General features: G+C 41.7%; 1 non-coding gene across 1 annotated transcript; it reads left to right on the top strand.

Annotated features, from left to right (window-relative positions):
* The first annotated feature begins 9950 nt into the window (after positions 1–9950).
* Positions 9951–10032, top strand: TRNAS-GCU (transfer RNA serine (anticodon GCU)). The gene has a single exon. It is a non-coding gene; the product is annotated as a tRNA-Ser (tRNA).
* Positions 10033–10695: the final 663 nt, after the last annotated feature.

The raw sequence follows: 10695 nt of genomic DNA, 5'->3' as shown, positions 1-10695 counted from the left end.
CTACCAAGTCGCGCTCGCTTGTCTTTCCGCCAAACTCCTTGGTCGGATTCAATCCTTCATGCAGCAGGAACGTGATTCTGTGGATGAGCATGTCTGTGATGGGGATAGGCGTGCCAAGCCATAAACACCCATCATGCACCAGAGTTAGCATTTTCCTTATACAAGTGGTATTGATATTGGAGCGGTGGTAGTGGGGTACCCACAACAGGTTAAACAACCCTGATTTATTAACTCTGTGGATCCACTCAACTGGTTCCAACACAGTGATACCAGAGTCTTTGTAATACACATGTTTCATGTAATTCTCTGTCGCGAGGTGGGGGAAACTCTCATGGTCAACCAAGTCCCAATCCTCCATTTTTAAAAGGGGAACCCACGCCAGGTGCAGACCTTCAAAGGTGATGTTTTCTAGCAGCAAGGGTGTATGAATAAGGAATTTCTCCGCGTCCGGGTCCTTGGTGACCTTCACCTTTCCTTTACACAGAGGTATATACTCTGGAAACTTGGAGATGGGATCCATGCCCTCAGCATCTATATCTTCAACGCCCTCTTCGGCCTCCAAATCTACAACCTTCTCAGGATTCTTTTTCTTCTTCTGTGCCTAGGTAGCAGAGTGCTTTCTAGGCGACTCACACATTGGCACCAGGCTTTTCTGCTTGTCTTTCTTTGGCTTACGGGTCTCACGCACTAGTGTAGGCTTTAGTCTAGGTGACCTTGGTGTCGTAGGCACAGGAGCTAGAGCCTCCATGCTCACAACTTCTGGAACCGCTCCTTTGGAGGCAACAGTTCCTCTAGTGCTTGCAGTCTCTCCTAGTCCTAACATAGTGCTACAAATAAATTTTTGGGTTTCCTCAGGTAGATTATCAAACACAGAGCTTATGACCAAATCCTCAAAAAACTTATGATTCATAAGCGACAGACAACACAACGCAAAAAATTTAAGGATGAAAAGTGTTCTCTGTTGGACGGCCACACGTAATTTATAGGAGATTTTGAATTCAAATTCGACTATTCCCCCCAAAATCCATCCATTAATGTTGAATTAGCGGCAGATCTCCAAAGATTTCAGCCTTAAATGTCACCCCCCCTCCTCTTAACCATCTCCTAGCTATCAAATCGTGAACAATGATCCTAACAATCGTTTTCTGGCTGTGCTACATAGTATCTCCCTCCATAGCTCAACTCCCTTCGTGTCCCTTCTGGTACTGTGACAATACCCTTTTTCGCGCAGCCCCCCTGTCACGTAGCTCCCAAAACTGAGCAGTGTAGTTTATAGTCCCACGCTTGCAACTGCCTGGAGCACTAAGACTGTGCTATCGTCATGTAGTCATTGAGCTTAATCTCTTGCATATGGCTTCAACTGGCTCGCATTCACTTTTCCGGGAAAGGTTCTCTGTTCAGTTTTGCGAGCTGAGCTGCGTCCCCATCTGTGATTTCTTTGATGAAATATGGCCCCAACCAATGCATTTGAAACTTTCTTGGAAATTTAGCGAACTTACTATCATATAATAAAACCAAGTCATTTACCTTGAATGTGCACAACTTGATGTGTCGATCGTGCCATGCCTTTTCACGTTCCTTTTGTACTTGTTGATGAAATCTAGCCAAGAATATGTCCTCTTCGAGCTCCATCAACTGCGCGAGTCGTTCTTCCAAGGCACCGCAGTCCGCCATCCCTATGAAGGCTATTATGTGTAGACTAGGCACGATATATTCCATAGGCATCATAGCTTCTATGCCATAGACCAACTAGAAAGGTGTTTGACCTGTTAGTTTTTTGCAAGTAGTCCTGTATGCCCATAATATTGTCGGTACGCACACATCCCAATCATTTCATTGCACATTGCAAATATTTGTCAGCACAGTCTCCAATATCATATTGAAGGCCTCCACTGTTCCATTAGCCTAAGGATGATATGGCATACTCTTCTGATGATAAACCTGGAATTCTTCGTTCAGTGCGTTGATCGTTTCATTGAGGAAGTGCGTACCATGATCACTCATCAATAATTTTGGGCAACCGAACCTAGTTAACACATACTCAAACAAAAATTTAGTTGTTGTAGCCCTTGTAAAATCCTTTATAGGTTGTGCCTCTGCCCATCTAGTCAAATACTCTGTCGTGGTGATGATATAGCATGCACCTGTTTTCTTACCTGGGGGATGGATTGGTCCTACAAAGTCAATATCCCATTTCTCAAATGGTTGGAACGACACCTAAGGGTTTAGAGGTAGCTCATCCCTTCGCGATGGCTTGCCCATTCTTTGACATGCATCACACGCCCTACAATATGATTTGGTATCCTTGTATAATGTAGGCCACCACAACCCGATGCGTAGAATCTTCTGCGTCATTGCCTTTCCTGCATAATTCCCTCTTGCAGCGCCACCATGAGCCTCTGCAAGGATGTTGTTTCTTTCGAAATCGGGCGCATACCGTCAGATTATCTCGTCTGAACCCATCTTGTATAAATGTCTTGCAATTACTGAGAAATCAACTGTGCATACTACCAATTCTTTCTTCTGTTGATTGGTGTAGCCTTCGGGAGCTGTCCCTGTGGTCAAAACGTGGATAATATCTGCAAAGTGGTTGTCCGCTATGCGTACCACAAATAGTTGCACGTCAGGCAACCCTTCCTCCAAATTAGTAGGTTCCTCCCCTATTTCAATGTGCGACAAATGGTCAAGTCCTACATTCAACCTTCCTGGCTTCACAATTACCTCAAAGTCATATTCTTGAAACAACAGCAACCATATGCATATACCCCCCCCCAACACAGGCTTATTGACTAGGTAATTCAAGCAGAGTGGTTTGTGTACATCTTGAAATGTCTACCCAACAGATAGTGCCTGAACTTTTGGAGCACGTACACCATAGCCAATCCCTCGCGCTCTGTCATTGAGTAGTTCTTCTTAGCCTTTGATAACTTTCTGCTTGCAAATGCTATAGGGTGATCCATTTCTCCTTCACCAGCCTGTGTCAGCATTGCTCCCAACGCAATACATGAGGCATCAACGTGCACATGGAATTCCTTCTTCCAATCCGAGAAGACCAAGATCAGTGCGGTGACCATATTTTCCTTCAAGACATCTAGACTGCGTTGAGATTCTTCATCCCAACAGAATGTAGCATCCTTCTTCAACAACTTTTCCATGGGCACGGTAATCTGGGCATAAGCTTTGATAAACTATCGATAATATCCAATATGGCCCAGCGTTGCGCGCAGCTGTTTGACACTCCTCAGAGCTTCCAAATTGATTATTACCGTGATCTTGGCAGGGTCCACCATTAGTCCTTTCTTGCATACCACATGACCCAGCAAAATCCAAAAGGGGACACAAAACAAGCACTTCTTCAAGTTCAGCATGATCTGATATCTTCAGCACATATCCAACATTAATCATAGACTAGCTACATGGCGCTTGACCAACCCAAACACTGTATAGTGATCAAAATATACCTCCAAGAATTTGTGAATAAACTCTTTGAACGCCGCAATCACTATGCGAGAGAATATCATCGACGCATTCTTGAGTCTAAATGGCATCACTGTGTACTGAAAACAGCCCCATTCCATCGCGAAGGTTGTTTTACTCATGTCTTCTGGTGCGATATTGATATGATGGTATCCAGAGAACCCATCAGTAAATGAGTAGGCCTCCTGCCCTCCAACATTGTCCAGTACCTCATCAATAAACGATGTTGGGAAAGGATCATGGACACAGGCATCGTTAAGCTTTCTTAGATCTACACAAATCCTTATCTCTCCCTTCTACTTCTTTTCCTAAACTACCATTGGGCTCACCCAATCAGATTCCTCTATTGGTTCAATAATACCTGCCTCAAGCATCTTGTCCAATTCCAAGCGGACCTTTTCCTTGTATTTGGGATTAAGGCGATATGGCCTCTGCTTAACGGGCTTCGCATCCAGTTTCAAAGTTATTTTCATCACTCCCAAATCGCCTATGATGCCTTTCAAGTCCGAAAATTTTGTAGGAAAAAGATCCTGGTACTCACGAAGTAATTCAACAACTTTATCCACTATGGCATCATCCCAATAATCTCTGATCTTCATGAACTTAGGCTCCACCTCAATACCAATGTTTATCTGCCTAGTCTTTAGCGGCGAAGTGATATCCGGGTTCTATATCTGCGGACCTTCAATCTCATGGCGGACTTTTGTTTCTGGGATATTAATACTTCTTGGATCATCATCCTCCCTTTCAGCAGTCATGTTATAGCATTCCAGCGCATGGTGTAGCTGGGTGCTCCAATCTGGTTGAACCAATTCCAAAGGATCCTGTGGAATTCAGAAGATCGTTGCCTTAACCTCTTGCAGCACCTCATCAATGATTTTTAATCCGTCTTCAAAACTGAAGGTCATCAAAAAGCCTTCCCTTAAGATATCCCACTCTACAGTGCTGTGGTGGAGCTCTGTTTCCAAATACCAATTCATAGGGATTATATCCAGAGTGTGAGAGAATAAATGCACCCATTCTGGCTATGGCTTCATTCCATACACTTTGGTCCATTTTTCCAAATGATTGTGCGGATCATTCCTCCCATCATATTTCTCAGTTAACCGTACTTTAAGATGACAAAATCACATCCTCATTATCCTCTTGTAATCACGCCACTCATCAAAGTTGTCTTTGTGCGTACCCCACCACCGAGCGTGTGTAGCGTGAAGTGCCAAATCCAGCGCCTGAAAGCGGTTATCCTCTAGAACTTCTCTTTCAAAGGCATCCAAAAACTTATCTACATCAATGAAACCATCGTAATAAGGTAAATTTCTTACCTCTAATGACTCACGACGCAGTGATTTGGTCATCATGTTGTAGCGTAGTGTGGATACTTCGTGCAACCTGTTTTGCCAATGTTCCAACTCTTCATCTGAATCTAAGGTACAAGAACTTTCGCGGTCCCATGCAATCCATCCATCAACCGTTGGGTTAACCCAATCTTGGTCTCGCACCATAATTTTGTAGATTTTTTCCAAATCATCATCACTTTCCTCATATTCGCGGACTAGTTCGGTATAGCGCGATCCTTCTGCAAGGTCCAATGGTATTACAACGCGGAGCGATTTTCTTTCAAATGACATTGTTCGCTTCTTTAAGTTGATGACCACATTCATATCAATATCTCAATCTATACCAAGGAGCGCAGGGTATGGATTGTTGTCATCAACAATTTCTGTTACTTCAAAATTAGCCAGCATGCTCACACCTTCTATATCTACAGTAACTCCTTGTAATCATCCCATAGGGATAATATTCTGTTGGCTCACCATCCTCAGTTGAATCAGAGACCACTGCAGCGCAGGTCTCACCATTCTCTCCTAGGTCTGCTTAGGCAATACATTCGTGTCAGACCCCAAATCCAAAATAACTTGGTCCATCTCATAATCTCTTATTTGTGCATTAAGCCTCATCTCGCGCCATGTTATCACCTTATGTTTACCAATCTTTCTGACTATGCGAGGTACATCAGGAGCATTATCCTTATCGGCACACTTGTTTATCAACTCCTGTAGTCCTTTCACAGCCTTGCTATCACGTAGTAGTTTCATAAAAGTATCCAAGAAGTTGGTAAGAATAGAGGGGTCAACCTCTGTAGGCACGCTGGTGTCTGGCAGTTTGTTCTAACTCCCTGAGGTAGAGGCTTCAGTGAAGCTTTTCTTCGCTTCCATGAATGTTTCCTTCACGCGCTCCAGATCGAAACCAATCTCCTTTTCCGGGGCCTTGCAGACCCATCCACCTTCTTCAGGCTGTTTTCCCTTATCATCACCAGCCATGATCCCACTTCACATCATGATATTCACATTCGGATCCTCTTCACGGGGATCGGCCCTCATCATCTGTAAGTTATAGGTAGGATGTTTAGGTTGCGCCTTCTTCTCCTACATCTTGGCCATCATCACAGGGCATTCTTCGATTGTGTGGTCAAACTGAGTGTAGTATTGAAATGACGAGCACGTCTGATTCGTACACTCCCACACATAGTGTCCTAGAGTTCTGCAATTGTAGCAAATGACCTACCCATGACCCCTACCAGGTCCTCCTCCTCCTCGGCCTCATCCGCGTCCCTGATATCCTCCGTGCACTCCCCCAGTTCCCTGATATGGAGGCCGAGTTTTCACTTGCATTTGATACGTAGGCATCCTCTCCATCATTAATTCATAGCTTCGACAATGGCGCTCATCATGGCCCACCGATTTGCAGAAATCGAAGAACAATTGTTGTGGTGTTTGCACAAACGTTTACAGCGAATGACAATTATCTATGACATGTTTTCCAGCCACTTAACAAATAGCGCACCATAGCGTGGGCCCCATACTTGGTCCTGTTAGAGCTTCCTGCCTCAGGGGCATCGGCCCTCCCCCTGTAATATAGTTTATGAAGACAGGGCAATGATCCTTATCATGCCCCTGGCTCTTACACTTGAGGCACCAGACTTCTTCGCGCACCTCTATCCTAACCTCTTTTTCTTTTTTCAAGCTCTGCAATTCCAAACAGAGGTTTTGCAACTGCGAGTGAATTTGTTGGACTCCCAAAGACACATCCTGAATAGGTGTCTCATGCAATCTCATTGTGATTTCCAAAGTTTCCGCTGAGTTCCTATCTTTTGCTGCGATAAAACAATCCTTAGGTGGGGCAGGAGCGCGGCTATAAACCAGTCACGTTGCTGACTATTTGTGAAATTCATATTAGCTTTGCAGATCCTACACTTCACTCTTTGATCTAGCTCCCATGGCATTTCACCGAGCCTCATCATGATTTCCTTAAATCCAATCACTGATTGCGAGGCAGACTTAGGCTTATTGAATTCTTTGTTCAAAGCGGTCTGAGTATCTGCAAATGATTCCAACGGATTATCAGTGCAATACTTAACGTACCATGTCAACGCGCAATCCTGCAGAGCAAAAACCAATTGCGTCTTCTTTATGTTATCATCTGTAATCTGTTGTGTTGTCCACACAACCTTCACAACAAACCAAAATTGATCTGGATCCTCACTTCCTAAGCCCTTGAAAACTAGAAACTTCATTGTATTCGACATGTTGACCGGCGACGGGGGTGGTGGCAGTGTGGGCGAAGGTGTATGTTGTGGAGGTGAAGGTGGTGGTGGTGTGGATGGGTGAGATATTCGCGGAAAACTCTACCTTATCAACTGGACAGCGCTCTGCGATGAAGCATGTGTTGCTCCCTCGTCATCACTCACAGGAGGTTCAATCAACGGGTTATATTCAGGGCCTATTTTTCCCCTATCTCTGAAGAGCTTCCCACTTCGCGTAGCTCCAAACATTAAGGTAGTGGCATAACCTGTTTCTCACACAATAGCAACTTAATCCAAGTATTCAAAGATATTAGATACTTACCTCGCGGTCCTTTGAAGAAGCGTCACTCTGCTTCACTGTAACTGACTGAGGTTTCGACCACGAACTCTATAACAAATCCTCCTATAACCCGATCAATCCAATGGTCAACAGCACGCGTGATCTTATCTTCAGAAGCTTCCAGCCTTCGCACTAATTCTGGAGTCCACGCTATTGGACTGTCAAGCTTCCACCTCCCTTGGTCATCTGCCAATTTAGCTATCCACTTGTATAGTTCAATCAGGAAGGTGAAAAAGAAAATTTTGTGTATTTCTATGTACAAATATATGTCCAACCACTGTTCTTTTGTCAAGCACAGATTTATGTTTTCCTGCGCCGTGAATTCATGGATCTTTCTATCTAACCACCTCGCAGTTTCCTTCTTGGTCAAATTCCAGTGATGCGACATCACACATATCTTTATGCAGATCTTGGTCCTAGCATCGGAACCATTTGTTGGTTTAGGGGGTCCTAACCCAGGTTCAGAGTTAGTTGTGCCAAACAAATCCCTACAGTACTGGCCCTTTCGGCATCAATCTGTGGTGCACAAACTGAAGTCTCACCCGAAGCAATATGGGGAGATGTTAGAACCAAGTTTTTGCACTCAAAGATCAGTGTGATGTCCTTCTATGACCTAGATCTACCTTCGCACAGATCTCTAAGCCCTTATGGCTTATCATTGTAACTTCCCTTAATCGGCCTCTAGACCTCTGCGAAGGTCTACGACTAGATTTTGCGGACCCTGAACATGCCAATTAGTTGTTTACGCGCACCCTAGATTACCCTTGGATCAATATTTACTCAGATCTACATAAGTGTTTAATAACTTTAACATAAAGTGTTAGGATCTTCGTGTAATCATTTAACATTAACTTTGTTCGAATAGTAATACAGATCAAGTAAAGCCACGCATGAATGCATCATTATTTCATAAGGACATCATTCATCACATCATATATCGCAATCATACATAACATAAATAAAGAGATAAAACACATGAATTTATGTAACAATCTTCTTTATTGATCTTCAGTATAAGTTTACAGACTCAATACTTCCCATGCACTCAGCTGCAAGGGTTCGCACACTCAGCTGCGGACACTACTCTAGGCCTCTGCACACTCAACTGCAGAGCCTTTTCCTCCCCTAAGACTTCTATCTCTATGCTAGACTTCTTCGCTCATACCCTTAGACCAACTTACTTCACTTGCCTTAGACTCTCTATGACACACCTATTTATACAATCCCATGATCTGCGGACCATGGGTAGATCTTCAAAAACCGTCTCAAGCTTACATAAAGGAGGGTAAAACCCTTTTTGAACCTTAACTAGCTACGCGCTCCGCGACCACAATTTGCGGAGACTTTTCATCTTTTTACATCAAGACTTGGGCTTTTGCCCCAAAACTGACCCCAAGGTACCCCATCCCAACAAAGATCAAAGAACTTATAGCACCACATAAAACAACCAATACATGGAATATCATAATAGAACATGTTATAACCAAATTGTACCATCCATAAGTGGATATGTAAGTATGAGATGTGTGCTAGAGCCTTTGATATACCACATATGAGATAACACAACACATTATTAGAAAGAGAGAATGATAGAGTCCAAGTTTGGCGAATCTATGCAAAAAGGATTGACATTTACTTTAATGTTTGTCATAGTCTAACAATTAATACAATGGATTCTCAAGGCACGCTTTGTAGCAAGTAGTTACTACAATGATTTCAAGAGTTGTTAATCACAAAATAAAAACCAACATCAACTCCTATATGAATTTTGAGATTAGTTCAACTTTAAATCAATTAAATCAAAATAGTGAACATCAACAATCATATAAACCACTATTATATTGAAATTCGTCTAACGATCAACTATCATCCCTTAGAGGAAAGATATTAACATTCCAAAGTAAAAATATTTTATAATACATTATTTACACTAAAACTTTTGCCAATCTAATTTTTTAGGGTTTGAAGTTGTTTTTTTTCATTTGTCAAGTTGTGTAAGCTCTCTAGAGATTACTTCAGGCTTGACTTGTAGCATGAGAAACCATGACCTAAGGGCATCTAAGCCCTCGAAATTACTCGGGGATTGCTTGTGGTTTGGACCACACCAATCCTTAACATGGCTAGATTTTTGCCCACGAAATTTTGAATCAGTGACCTTCATATCACAGAGTGACTTAACAGTACATCCTGTCACGGTCTATTCTACACCCCGTAAGCCAATTTTAAGTTACTAAATTAATAATTTCTTTTTTATATTAATCTCACTTATAATTTTAATAATATATTTAGTAATTATTTTCAATTTATAATTTTATTCAATAATATAAAATCTATTTATTTTAGAATTTAATTATGTATTCATATTACTCTTTCGTGGATTATTGACCAATATTTTTTGATATCCTTATTTTTATGTTATGCTACAGTACAAAACAAGATTGTAATCACAAGCAACCGAAACCAACAGCAGAAATACCACTGTCAAAAGCGCATTCTATCGTTTAGAGTTATTATGTGTTATAAAAATGTATAGAATGCCACTTCCAACTCGTCGCTTTGGCCGAGTGGTTAAGGCGTGTGCCTGCTAAGTACATGGGGTTTCCCCGCGAGAGTTCGAATCTCTCAGGCGACGAAATTTTTGACGGCTCTACTATTAGATGAAAATATCTATTTTGGTGCTTCTATTACCTGAATCTCAATATTCGAATAAGACAGATTTTAATGCGATTTAACAGCCAAATATGAGATGAGAAAATGAATCTCGGATGCAGAACCTGAATCTCAATATTCGAATAAGACAGATTTTAATGCAATTTAACAGCTAAATATGAGATGAGAAAATGAATCTCGGATGCAGATTTTAATGGTAGGTGAGATATACTCATTAGAGAGTGAATGTAATGTGGTTTTGGTTTTTTTTTTTCCCCTAATATAAATTTTATATTTTATATATATAAATATAAAGAAGGTTACATATGTAAGAGTAAGAGTGTTTATAGTATTTTCTATTAGCGAAAATTCATTTGAGAGTAGTGTTTTTTGCTAGCAAAAAATACTACTCTCAAATAACAAAAATCTTTCAGTGTAGCACAATGTTGGGACCAGTTAAGAGACAAAAATATATAGGACAAAAATTTACTGAGAGGCTACCAATCTGGGTAGCATAAGTCTTAAAACAATCAAAATAGAGCATCAAGATTCACCTACCAAAAGAAATTGTCAAGAAAGCAAAACCACCTTCATGCAAAAGCAAAAGACCTTTCGCTAATGATTGTTCCCCGATCAATGCATTCAT

This window comes from Pinus tabuliformis, chromosome 5_1 (genome assembly GCF_031772625.1).
Source record: "Pinus tabuliformis cultivar Carrire ecotype Pingquan chromosome 5_1, CPIR1, whole genome shotgun sequence".
Taxonomy (NCBI): Eukaryota; Viridiplantae; Streptophyta; class Pinopsida; order Pinales; family Pinaceae; genus Pinus; species Pinus tabuliformis.
Note: the sequence above shows the minus strand (reverse complement) of the source record. Positions and strands in the feature narration are given on the sequence as shown.